This window comes from Amblyomma mixtum, chromosome 6 (genome assembly GCF_055824585.1).
Source record: "Amblyomma mixtum isolate Tamu chromosome 6, ASM5582458v1, whole genome shotgun sequence".
NCBI classification, from domain to species: domain Eukaryota; kingdom Metazoa; phylum Arthropoda; class Arachnida; order Ixodida; family Ixodidae; genus Amblyomma; species Amblyomma mixtum.
Window position 1 is genome coordinate 155,459,960 of NC_143017.1, and position 13,357 is coordinate 155,473,316.

Below are 13,357 nucleotides of genomic sequence, written 5' to 3' on the forward strand. Positions count from 1 at the left end.
TCACATTGGCTGTGGTGGTGATGGTAGTGGTGTTCATCTTCAGGCGTTGTTAGCTTAACAGTGGCCTGTCGGCAATTGTTGCTCCTGTTTCAGATTGGCCTCGTCTTCAGAGAATATACATGTAAGTGTGTGTGTGCGAACATAGGAACTAGAGCAAAGGGGACATATAAAGGGGGGGTTGATGGAGCTTTCACTTGGCTGCCCCGCATTGGCGAAATGGAAGAGATGTAAAGGTGAAAGAAAGGAAAAAGGGATATGAGGAAATTAAAACGAAGACACGCCGTTAAAGAACAAAGCACTCGTCAAATTCTAAATTAAAAGAAAGAAACAAACAAAGGTAGCGTACGTGACCATCAGACCTGCTGGACACATTAATTAATTTTTCCTGGTGGCGGCCATCTTGTCCATCGAGTGCCCCTGTATTTAATAAAAAAAGCACCAGTTTCAATGCAATGTAGTTATACTGCGTCCTTATTACGTTCCCGAATAGATGTGGCAGTGTACCGCGTGTACGCCGGCATGCCTGTCGGGAATATATGTACTGCCTTTTTTGCTGGCATAACGACTTCAAGGACATACATGCGGACATGGCACAATACATATATCGAATAAAAAAGAAAGGGCGATTGCAGAGAAGCATGGAAAGGACTGACTCTATCAAGCTGTGCACTAAGCATTTTCAGTCTTCGCCAGATCATGCGCGGGAGGTTTGGCTTGTATTGCGCAGGTTTAATAGTGAACAGTTTACACCGTACTTTTTTCAGGACATAATTAAAATAGCAAAAAAAAGAAGAGAAAAAAGCAGAAAGTGCCCGTATGCCTGTAGAACATTAGAGAATAGGGGTGGAGGATTGAGGGTTGAGATTATAAGAAAAGAAAAAAAGGCGTTAAATCACGGGTTATGCGCTCTTTTAGAGTGTGCAAAGGGATGATTACACTTTTGCTGTCTGTTTTGTGTTTTGAAGGAGGCAACGTGGCGCAGCTACACTTGATCGCATGCGCAAGGCACATCAAGGGAGCAACCACTCAAATATAATGATACAGCTCACAAAACCAAGACAGCTCATAATATGACTGCTTGCATAGCAGAACAATAGCGCACAGAGTGCTCAAGCACTACATTGAACGGTTGATGTCGCCATCATCATCATCAATAGCAGCTATGTCGTTTTCACTACATGACACTGGCTTTCAAATCGCTGCAACTTACTACTGGAGCCTTATCAGAGGGATCATCACCGACCGGGCCCAGGCTTTTTAATCATCATCATCATAATAGCCTACACTAGTCGCGTCATGAGTCATGTTTACTACATCTTGACAATCATGTTTAGATCCTTGCACCGTGCCTCAGTGCCTTGTCCTAGCCATTAACAACTGCTTCCATCCCACGTCCTTTTAGTCCTCATCCTGAAAGCACATGTGTAGAATGGTTCAGACTACAGTACTGGTTAAGCATCAGTTCAACGCAATGCGAGGATGGTGCCGGAGTAAACTAATGTACTACGGAGAAAACCGATAATTCAGCCCTCAACATTAGCATAACCCTACTTCGGTTCTTTCTTTCCTCCTCAGGGGACTCTGTACTCCGCACGAACGAACGACGCCTATTTCGAGACAGCTATCCGCAGCGCTCAGCCCAGCCAGCCGGCAGCCGGCACACATTTGCGCGCGCACGTGGCAGCAGCGCGTAGCGTCCTCGTCGGTCGGTCGGTCGCGCGAGCGCGCTCGCTTCGCGCCTCCATAACCTTGGAGGCAAATAAACTCGGCTGACCCCGCAGCGGCCGCCGTTGCGCTGCGTCTGGCGCTGCCCCCTCCTCCGCCTCCTCCTGCGCCGGCGTCTCCCCCGTTTCAGCCGCGGGCCCGAAGCTTTTACCCTCTCCTCGCTGCTGCTTCTCTGCCTCTGCTGCTGCCGCGAGCGCCCTGAAAGCGCTCTTGTCTCCCGACCGCTTGGCTTGGTTGCGCTGCGGAGAAGCATCCTTGGTTTAACCAGGGGCACGCCGAAGGTCCGGGTACGATTACCCGGGTACGAGCAAGGCGTACTCTCGTAAGGAGGCTGCTTACCACTTTTATATGAGTGCACTCGTTGTGCATAGTAAGTTTTAATTGGGGAGAGCAAGATTGTTGTAGGGCTGTGAACCACGCCGTAGTGAGTGCGATAGTCCATTAAAACTTGCGGTTTAACAGTCACCGAAGTCTCAGTGCAATGGGTTTCTTTTACTGCGTTAGCAGTATTGTCCTCTTTCGACGAAAAAGTCGCGGTCCGTGTGGATGTCTGAAGCCTCCACCCCCATCGCCCTTAGCTAATCGGAGCGTGTCTCCTTTGGAACCCCCTCCGGCGGATGTGCTTCTAGGCAGATCCAACTTACGGGCTTCCGTCTCTCATGTTTGATTTTTGAATTCTCAGCTTCTTCCTACTCAGTGCCACAAGTACATAACTTCGCAACATCATTCGCGATCATTCACACGCCGTGCTAGGTTGCACGCAAGGTGGCGCGCATGAGGGGTCGACTCGGCTGCGCTGCGAGAGGTTCGTGCCGCTTGTCGGCGTGTCAAACGGATGCGCTGCCGGAATGCTTCTTCTTCGCGGCGCAACGACCTTTGTCAAGCTGCCAAGGGAAGCGCGCGCGCGGCGATCGCCCGCTCTCGACTGCAGAGAAAAGCCTGGGCCGAGTCATCGCTCGAGTCTCGCCACTTAGCGGAACTCATCCCTTCACGGCCCGCGCATTGGCTAATTTCCCTCGTTACGGCAGACGCAAGCGTTCCTCGCTGGCTGTCTAAAGTGAACGGCCTTTACGAATGACCACACTGGAAGCCTCCGTATGCGCCGGTCTTCAGCGTTTAACTCTTAAGGGCACTGTCCCTTTCTCGGGCCTGTATCGTTCCCGGGTATTGAAAACGAGCGAAGAAGTCTGTCGCATTCGGTAGATTGAGTGGCCGAATAATGTACCGTGTCTTCAAAGATGGCTCCTCAAACCGCCTGTGTGGAGCCAGGGCATTAAAGAAGCAAGCGCCGCACACTCGCGTATTCATTCTAAGAGAGGATAAGTTTGTAACTTCTTCCACATCAATGCCGACGAAGGATCTGAACTGATGAAATTCCGCAAGTGACACGCCGAGGTTGCGGCTGTAGTATTTCTATGTGGTATGTCTTCCAGCTGTTTCCTGGGAGTTAATTTGCAAGTTTAACAAATTAGTAAGCTGGTAAATAAACAGGAGACCGATATCAAGGTTCATACTAGTATTAAAAATGCACTTTTCTTGGTTTCAGTCACCAGTCGTTCTTCTATTTTTTTCTTTTTCTCACAACAGGCCTCTCACCCCCCTCCTTAGCCTGTCCTTTGAGAAGCGACTGAGGCTGAACATACATCCGACTCGAAAAGCGTGTTATGTGCTCTTTGAAGGGTGCTGTAGTTTGTAACTATAACTTGAGCTATCATTGCCAAACACAGGTCAACTACGATGTACAGCGAAGCCAACGAAGCATCGCCCGGTTAACCTCCCTACTTTCCTTTCTTCCGTCTCCATCTGTCTCTCAACAGAAATACATCTACGTTTAGGCCCCCTTTAATTGGACAGAAAGCATTATAAGCTATTTGATTATTAGTGCGTTAGTATTAGTATGGTCTGCGCAGGCGGAAATGGCAGGCGCCGTCTGTCAGTAGCAAGTGACAGCTGGCCCACCTGCCCATCGGGCTACGAACGAGCTTAGTATACTATATATACGAACTTATTATTCTATACCTCGAATATAACGGTTTTTCGTGTGTTAATCTCGCATATAACGAACTTTCATGTGCTACCTCGGATATAGCGAACCTAAGTATGCCTCCTCGGACATAGCGGCCTTTCGCGTCTGGACCTCGGATGTAAGGAACTTCATGTGTCGACCTCGGATATGACGAACGTTTGACTGCTAACGCATTCACACCATCCGCGGATCATCGCCAAGGGTTTTTTTTTTTATTCGCAATTTGTCTACATGCCGCTGCATCTTCGTCGCATACATAACCAGTTCTAAAGCCAATGTTACATCCATTGATGAAATGCGATGCACTGCAACTAAGGACCGAATTTCTGGTTATATGCCTCTATATTTTGTGGTTTTCATAAGCGTGGAAACGAAAATCGGCAAGGAGGACGAGAAATAATTTCTCCTTTTTTATCGTATCCGCCATGTCTGCTCTAATCCTCCCTGTACTGCTCGTCACAAAAACGTGTACCTTTGATTTCTTCAGGGCAGTGTCACCAGTTTGATTTCCGGTTCCCTTTGTGCGAAACAATGGACAACAGATGGCCTGTTAAGCAACCTTCTGTTCGAGTATTGCGCGCATTGAGGTTGAACCGGAAGAGTACGCTGCAGTCGAAAACCAACGCAGCAACGTCCACGAATGAAGGGCGTTTCCTAGACGCGGAGAAAATAACGGCCGCTCGGTTTCGAAATGAGACTCAGCGCACGCGCACACACGCAACCGCAATAACGCACATCATTGCCAGCTGCACAGCGGGGGAAAGAAGGAACGAGGCTGCGACGCCGCAGAAACAAAGGTCAAGAACTCAAGCGCCCAAAATAAAATTAACAAACAAAAGACGGGATCAAGAGAAGGGGTGCGGAGGCAGTTCGTCTCGGAGACTCGTTTCGTACGGGGGCCGGGGCTCACTCCAACGAGAGGAAACAGGTTTTTTTACATATCCCTCTCCCGCCGTTCTTCGCTCGCGGTGGTGAATCTTACGCTTTGCATTTATTTTCGGGCGCTCTTCGATTTCGCGCGCGCGCGAACGCTCGTTGCCGGCTAGACGGAGGTTTTCTTTCTTCGCTGCTGGTTGTGCGCGAGCCCCCCCCCCTCCCTTCTTGCCCGGCTGGGTGGGAAAAGGGTGTGTGCGTGTGTCTGTCGACCTCCTCGCAGATGGGGGCCCGTCGTCTGCATGTAGCGGACGAGTCACTGCGTGCTCTTCCCCGCTCCAGCGCCTCGTCGCACGCAGAGTCCAGTTTCCGTTCGGTGCGTTGGCCTCTCCGCCAGTCGAGGGGGCCCCCCGCGCCTATAAATCATATAACAGTGCCCCCCCCCCCCCCCCCCCCCCCCCCCGGCCGAGCATAGAGGGGCGAGAGGGGAAGGGTGTGCACAAACCACCACGACCGGCCGTCTGTTGTTTCGGGCTTAGAAATAGAAGGGGGGGCGTTGAGCAGTCCGGCAGCGGGGGTCGCGGATCCTCCCCTCTGTCTGTCGACTGGCGTTGCTCGCTACACGCCCAGACAAAGGGGGCCCCCGCGAAACAGGTTGCGCATCGGACGAGCCAACAAAAGGTGACGGACGCGCCGCTGCGGCAGTTTATTGCGCCCACTGCTGTCTGTGTGTGTTGCTAGTGTCTGCTGTCGCCATTACGGGCGTAAAATGCCGCCCTGACCTTTCGATGCGGTCACTCGCTTGGAGGGGAAAAAAGGGGGCGAGTGGCGTGTGCGTGCGTGCGTGCGTGCGTGCGTGCGTGCGTGCGTGCGTGCGCGTGTGTGTGCGTGTGCGCGCGCATACACAGGAGGCCGTTCCGAGGTACCGTCTTCGGCTGGTTGTTCCATGCAATGCTTGTCGTGCCTTTTTCGTTGCGAGCGGGAGAAATACGGCGTCTCTCATAACCTTAGTCGCTTTGGGACATTAAACCCCATAAACCAAACCAACCTTTTTTTTTCGCGCTGTCATCTGACTTTATTGAAATGTACTGATTCTTCGTGCGGATCCGACTACAACCAGGCCGTTCATATGAACCCCACAAAAGCGAACCGAGTTGCCTTATTGTGTTAAAATTGGTGAATTGAACTCGAATATACTACTTGCTTGTGCAGAGCAGCATTTGCATCGGCTCGCTTACAAAACTCGCTTGCACAGGAGGGACTAAATCAGCCCCGACAACCCGCTTAGCAAGCTGCACGTAAGCGGTGACCAGTCGAGTACGCGCGCTCGAAGGCTACGAGTTGCAACGATAAACCAATCCTCCGTTCGCACGCTCTGTTGTCAGCACTCAACGTTGGGAGGGGGGGGGGGGGGGGGGGGGGGCATAATCTAGGCTTGCTAGGCCTGCTTTATGGGCTTTAAAGGCGAATGCTAAGTCCATACTGAGATTAACATTAAGGTTAGTGTCCCGCAATTGCAAATCATCACAGACATGTTCCTACATCACAGAGGCGCCGCTTCCCTCTGTGATAGCAGAGCTCATTGTCATTCGTGACGGCTTGTCCACTTTAAAGGACCTCCTCTGTACTCCACCGAACTGTCTTTTCATATATACCGACTCAACACAAGCAATAGTTGTTCTATGGCGCATAGCCTGTCCTCTGAATATTGTTGTCTATGTGTGCACAATAGCGAAATCGTATCCACGCTCTGTCCGATTTGTGTGGGCCCGACGCAATAGATCTTGGAGAAGCGGACAGTGCGTCCCATCCACTGCAAGCGTCATACCCGCTTCCTCGACTGAAATTGTCCGCAGGAGACGCCGTACTGCCTAAAAAGGGATTTCTCCGCCGCTCCACGCGTGCTTTAGTTCCACCGCGTGGATCCAGCCTTCCCGGCCATGTAACTCACCGTGAGGAGGTGGCCTTTAGGGGAATCCGGGTGGATGCTGCGCTGACGCCTGCCGTCAGGGCCTCCTGGACATCACAGAACCGGCTTCTAAACTGCCCCTTCTGCCCTGCTTCTGCTACACAGGCGACGTTAGCGCACTTTATGCTAACTTGCCCCGGCCTGACTTCGGGAGGCACGCAAGCGATTCCTCGGCATTCAGGGTTACCACCCCAGCCGACCACCACACACTCGAATCTGGACCCACGGGCCCCAATACCGGTCCTTGCTGGCATTTATAGCCGACACCGACCTGCACAAGTACACATGTGCTACTTATAGCTCCCTTATGCCGAAAGGCATAGTTGCACAGTAAAGGAAAATTGCGAATACGTCAGAAAATTACGTAAAACCTAACACATGTGGCACCAAAGCTCGCAGATTCTTTTAACTATACGGCCCCGATAAGTGCATTCTTGGCCGGCCACGATTAGTGCATCGCACTCACGTGCTGGCGAACTTCGTCAAGAGAAAAGTAGCGAGTGAAGGCGCGGTTGAGGTGTCCACCGAGACGTGAGGCAGTCACTGTGCATTTCATTTCCTCAAAACCAACTTTCATTTTTGAGTGTATCTACCAACCGCTGCTTTTAGCTACCAAATTCTCATTTCTTCCTTGAAAATTAACCATGGGGTGCCCACCAAGGTAGATGTACTATGGTAGCGTAGGCTGCATAGAAGCCCATACGTTCAAAACATGGCGGCTTGTGGTGCGCAGCCAGCGCCGTCTTCGAAATGCGTGGACAACTAAAAAGTGACGTCATAATTAAAACAAAAACGTGACGTCAAAGTCACGTGTTTTAGTGACGTCATATTCGTGACGCCAGCGTCACGTGCTGCTTGGCGGGAAAAATAAACTGCTGAACGCCGCGACGCTTCAGCGCGACACCCGACACGAGAACGAAGAAAGAAGACACGACGAGTGCCGACCACCAACGCTATTTTTAGGTAGTCAGTTCTCGTTGTGCCTTTTTCCTTCGTCCTCGCCTCAGGTGTCGCGCTGAATGTCGCAGGTGTAGCGCTGAAGCGATGAAATGTGACGCCGCCAGACAGGTTATCGCTCGCACATCGTGCAACCGCACACCTCTTTTTTGCGTACGGGGGCGTCATGGCCACAGACGATGCCCTTTTGGGGCAAAAGCGACAGAACCGCACCCAACCGAACGAAACTACACACAAGCGCAGGCAAAAGGGAAAAGCGGAAACTGTACACGAACGATGCACACCAAGAACTCGAGCAACAAGCAACGAGGAAAAAGTAGGGCTAGCAGAATCGAGTTTCAAACAAAAGCAAGCAGAATGGTCAAAAGATATGACCAGGGTATTACATCAGAGCACCGTCAACCTTGGCATCGTCCCGCTGCCATTGCCGCTGCTCTGAGCGAACGCTGTCATAAAATTTTTACAAAGCAAGCGCTATACTTTCTAACAAAATGCACACAACTAAAACATTTTAAAACAGAATCACTGCAATTGTTTTTGAATGCTTTTGAAACACAAAATATGTCCTAATTATTTTCCTCTTCTAGTCGTGTTTGTCCACTCATTTCATTTTGGCGCTTTAGTTCCACCACTAATTTGATGTCTCTAGCACTTGGTTCTGGACCGCATTCAAGCCCCGGCTTCGCGACCCATTTCAATTGACCTTGTGCCCACCACGGCATGCGCAATCATGCGCTGTGGGGTAGCTGATCATTCAATGATTCAAAACAAGTCGTCGAATCGGCATGATCAGCAAAGATAAATGATACCCATAACTTAACGTAACGTAACGTTGCAACGTAAAGTTCGAGAAGCAAAGGATTCTCGAAAGGACCGCGGCTGCCAGCGCTGGTTCCGCTTTCATTTTTCATAGGTTCCTTGGCGTAGTTCAAAACATTATTTCATTTTATGGATTATATATACATTCAAGAGTCATATAAATTATCGTTCTGCCGCCGCGGTGGCTCAGCGGTTATGGTGCTCGGCTGCTGACCCGAAAGACGCGGGTTCGATCCCGGCCGCGGCGGCTGGAATTTCTTTGGAGGAGAAATTCTAGAGGCCCGTGTACTGTGCGATGTCAGTGCACGTTAAAGAACCCCAGGTGGTCGAAATTTCCGGAGCCCTTCACTACGGCGTCTTTCATAGCCTCAGTCGCTTTGGGACGTTAAACCCCATAAACTAAACCAAACCAAATTATCGTTCTGTATAAATTTGTCCAGCTTACATTTTCTTTTTTATTTCACTTCTTTATTCTAATAAACTAGTTCTAATTCTGATTCTGACGCACACCACACCACAAAACTTAAGAGACCATGCCATAACACACCGAACTGCAGCACACCACCTACATGCACACGATATCATCTACACATGGCTTAGCATGTTGTGCTGTAGGCCACTTCGTGACTCGTTTTGAAAATGACGTTCGGCGGGTATGACAGGAAAGAGACGTCGAAAGAAAACAGACCAAAGAGCGCATAGACAGATATATGCTTTTGCGCGGTCCCCAGAAACAAACAAAAAAAAACAGTGAAGATAAAAGGGAGTTTTAAAAATGTTGGAAAAACAAGGCGCGTATGACCCCAGGAACAAGAGCCTACTTTGTCCGGAGGTATGTCTAATCATTACAAAGGAACTGTAGCTATCTTTTAAGCGGCGCCACGGATGGGTTCAATCGTGCATTCGTTATTTCCTAAGCAAACAATGACAGACGCTTCAAAAATGAAATAAGTCACTTGCATGCCCTGGGCCTTAAATGCTGTAACTCCAAAACCTTCGAATAACTCCAAAACGTCTGAAGCGATTTGCTTCCGTATGAAAATAAGCAGACTTCCTATACCCCCCTCTTGAGCGACCCAGCACAGGCCGGAAACGCTTGCTTGAAGACAGGCTGGGCAGTGGTTGGCGCGGTGAAATAACACAGAAAAGCTTGCGCCATGGTGCCAGACATAACTCACGCGGTAACATTAAATGCTCTCTCACGAACTCCTTGTTCAGAGAGCTTCCTCTCTGCTTGCTCGCTTTATCTCTCGTGTCTGAGGAGGAAAGCGCCTAATTCGCCAGTCGTTGTACGTTTTGGCCTTAATTGGGACGTTTGTGTACAACTGCGTGAAGCTCTCTTTGTGTCTCTTTTTTTTTTCGCTGCAAACAACTTCCTGCTCCCACGTATAGCTCCTAAAAAAACGATCTCGCAAACAAACAGCGTGTGTGTGTGACAGAGCTGAAAGAAACGAAACCGACAGCCTACCGGTAAGCTCCTAGCAGGTGCATGTACTAATATCCCAGCGCATCCGCGATGCGAATAAGAGTCGTCGCTGTACGTATATTGCGCATATGTAGTGACCCGAGCTGGGGCAATTTAGAAAATTGCGCGGTGATAAACATCTCTTGATTGGGTACAAGCAACGCTGTGACCAGCGAAGTGTCACATTTTCGGACGCTAGAGCGCGCACGTATATGCGGGTGTCTCGCTTTCGGGCGTCCGTCTGCGGTGGCAGCACTGAGCCAGAGAAAGTATGGGGATCGGCATTCGCGTAGTGGCGCAGCGGTGAATGTTTGGGGCTCCCACAGACAATAACGAGGAATGCTTGAGTGCACGCGCGAAGTCGGCAGGCTTCGCTGGTGCGGGGAGAGCACACTATACGGTACAGTACGCGGTAGAAATCAGCGCCCTCTCCCTGTATATACGTAGACTGGGCGCCTTGGGAGCATTGTTAGGGCGATAAGAAATGGGTCTCCGACTTGCCCGCCTGTGTCAGCCCATTTGGAGTCGGAACGGCTTGCATAGCTCTCCGGCAGACGGTCGGAGTCGTCCTGTGTATGAAACGACAAGGCTGTCGTAAACGTTGACTGTCGCATGTGTAGTTCTTGATGCCGTTTTTTTTTTTAGATTGGCAAGTTTATTCTTGCGTTTAGGCTTCATTTTTTGTCAATTACGAGGATACATAGCGTTTTGAAACGCACTTCATGCAGTGATTCCCAATGTTGATGCCCCAAAGCGCTTCTAAGAACGGCTGTTTCTGACACTTGGTGGATGTAACGATTGCCACAGTTGTCTATGTGGCAGCTGTGGCTCGGTTGAAACATAGAAGCACATTTTGTTGGAATGCCCAGGCTATAGACTACGGACATATTATGAGTTCGAAATAGAGACCCTTACATAAATGCTACTCAAAGCGATTTCTATATGACATCTATGATCAACCCTTTTTTTTTTGTGTATTATCCTTTCTTTCATCTATTGTCTACACCCTTCTGTTAACGGTTTTCCCTTCCTAAATTTCCCCCATATCACTAAAATAGCTTGTCAGCGGATTTTATACGCCATCGAAAAAATCTGACTTTTTGTCATTGTTAAGAAGCCCTCCCTCTCTCCCTCTCTGAGTGCTATTGTTGCCACCTGCTTGCAATAAAAGAAGTATAGCAAAATAGACAAGGCAGAAGAAACCGTACAAAACACGGCACAATCTCCTACTACTTTACATAGTTTTAGTGAAGATGGCAAATGGTATAGCGTAGTTCGATCTTTATCATGAGCCTCTTAGATGTAACCTTATATTTAGCCTTTTAATATTTATAGGTTTCAGAAGATGCCTTCTCAGTTTAGTTGCCGTTTCGTTACGATTACGAACGAACGCTTTCGGGCTAGAGCTTCATTGTAAATTTAGAAATAGGGTTCCGTTATACGTTTAGGAAAGAGTTCGAAATTGTCTTGGTGCGTTATGGGTGTTAAAACGGAATAAAATTAAAGCCTTGCATTAAGTGTTGCAAGTAGAAGCAAAGGATCAAAGTGCCTTAAAGGGCAACTCCGGCGATTTTTCAGCCATTTTAAGTTAATGGCTGTTTTGTGTTCCTAAGAACCTCCTGTAATGTGTACGATACAAGGTTTTCAAAAGCAACCGTAAAATAATTTTTAAACCACAAAAAACGCAAAACTCGAAACCGAAACCGCAAAACCAAAACCGGGGAGGTGCCTTCGTGCCGTATTGACTGTGACGTCACTAGCGTGTTCGCCGCGCTGTGAAGTCCCCGGAGATATCACAACTACCCTGAGCCGCGCTGCCGACATGACTGAAAGCCGCGCTGCCGACATGACATGACGGAGTTTTCCCCTTGCCCTAACGTGGGCGAACGTTCGCTCGTAACCGTGCTGGTGAGTAGGACATCCTCGATTCCTCAGTGTATTTTGTTGCTATCCGGAGTTATTGTTGTTATAGCAATAAATGCCTGGTTTGTGTCAGCCAGTGTGTCATTCCTTTGTTCCCGCAGAGCAAGGCCCGCCGTGGTCGGCGTGCGCTCGGTAGCGCTCGCGACCATGGGGTGGGGACCACGCGGTTTTGAACTGTGTCAGCCGCGGTTAAGCGGGGAGAACGGATTTATCTCCCCAATATAAAACCCCACAAACTATGAATGTGAACCTTCACATTGCTCGTGTGCCTATTCGTTGTCTCACTGCTACTCACACTCTAAACTCAAAGGTGCAAAAACAGACAGATTACTTGCTTTTTTTTACACTCATATAGGCGTACTTGTGTTGAGAGTGCACGGTAGATCTCAGAATGCGAAGCCGTCTGTCCCCCTTTGTCAGCGGAACAAAGCCAGGCGGCAGAACGGGAGTAACGACTCGCCGTCTAGACGCTAACAAAGGCACGGTGGAAAGCAAAAACAATCAACCTGCGCAAGCGAGCCGGGCGCGTTCACGTGCCATTTGGTTGCTTTTGCCAAATGTTTTTAGACCACAGACAGTTTTGAGACAGTCTATGGACTACCTTTTCAGACAAGATAAAGGTTGAGGCACTGAAGAGGGAGATCTCGCCCGCGCCTCTGGCGCATCGCGGGTCGTATTTTGAGACAGTACAGAAAGAACTGACGGATATTACAGAGACACGGACAGTAGAGAGAGTGCATAGTTACCATCGCTTGTAACAAAGCTTCCGCGTGGCGGACCGTGGATTTTCGCTGCTGCGAGCACTAGGTCTTGGGATCGAATCCTGGCCGCAACGGCCAGCTTTCGACGGAGGAGAAGTGTACAGCCTTTGCCGCAAGTAACTAGACTCCTTTACAGACTCTCATGCTATTAGGAGCTTTACTGTCATTCAGAGGAGGGTTCACGTCACACAGATTATCCTTGGAGAATTAAAGGGGCTGGCGACCGCAACGTCTCCAGTTCCCCGTCGCAAGCGCGCGCACCCAACGGCGGTCTGGTTACTTTTCGTAAAGACAGTACGTAAAGGCACCCGTGTACTGGGAGTTCGGTGGGTGTCAGAGAATCAGAGAGAACCTAAAATGGTCGAGTCGAAATACAGGTGCATAGCAATCCCTCCAGAACGGTGTAACGTGGGTCGCAGTGTTGCAAGAATAAATAAATAAATAAATAAATAAATAAATAAATAAATAAATAAATAAATAAATAAATAAATAAATAAATAAATAAATAAATAAATAAATAAATAAATAAATAAATAAACAAATAAATAAATAAATAAATAAATAAATAAATAAATAAATAAATAAATAAATAAATAAATAAATAAATCAGCCTGCTTTAAATAAATAAATTTCCGAATAAATAAGTTGGTTAGCTGATGGGGTTTAACGTCCCAAAGCGACTCAGGCTATGAGAGACGCCGTAGTGAAGGGCTCCGTAAATACCGTATTTGCCGGACTACAGTCCGCACCCGGCGTATAGACCGCGGGGACGAATTTCGGCTGAAAGTAGGTTTTTTAGATTGCCCACGAATGTTTCGAGGAAGCAGTCCAGATTTTTT

General features: G+C 48.9%; 1 long non-coding RNA gene across 1 annotated transcript in view; it reads right to left on the bottom strand.

Moving 5' to 3' along the window:
• Positions 1 to 225: 225 nt before the first annotated feature.
• Positions 226 to 13,357, bottom strand: part of LOC149340903 (uncharacterized) — an 85,365-nt gene continuing 72,233 nt past the window's right edge. The window contains exon 3 of the long non-coding RNA XR_016283664.1: positions 226 to 417. This is a non-coding gene — a long non-coding RNA (uncharacterized LOC149340903). The remainder of the gene's footprint in view (positions 418 to 13,357) is intronic.